The following is a 305-nucleotide window of genomic DNA, read 5'->3' on the forward strand; positions in this document are numbered from 1 at the left end:
ACATAGTGAAGATAATCATGAAGACATGTTCGAAGCCAAACCAAATGTGAAGGCAACCAAATGTGAAGATATTGAAAGGTAACGCCATAAGTGAAACACTTCAAAATAGAACGTTTGGTGGTGGCGTTACCCACCGTATAGGAAGTATTAGACCCAGACACGACGCACAATTATCGTGGCGCTCCGAAGTCAAATTCCACATTAATGTATTCACACTTAGAATGTATGTCTTCATTGAATGAAGATATACTTTACTTTGTGTGTTGCACATCTAAGTCATCAATATGCATAAGTGTTAGGATGTG

Source organism: Triticum aestivum, chromosome 4A, assembly GCF_018294505.1.
Source record: "Triticum aestivum cultivar Chinese Spring chromosome 4A, IWGSC CS RefSeq v2.1, whole genome shotgun sequence".
NCBI classification, from domain to species: domain Eukaryota; kingdom Viridiplantae; phylum Streptophyta; class Magnoliopsida; order Poales; family Poaceae; genus Triticum; species Triticum aestivum.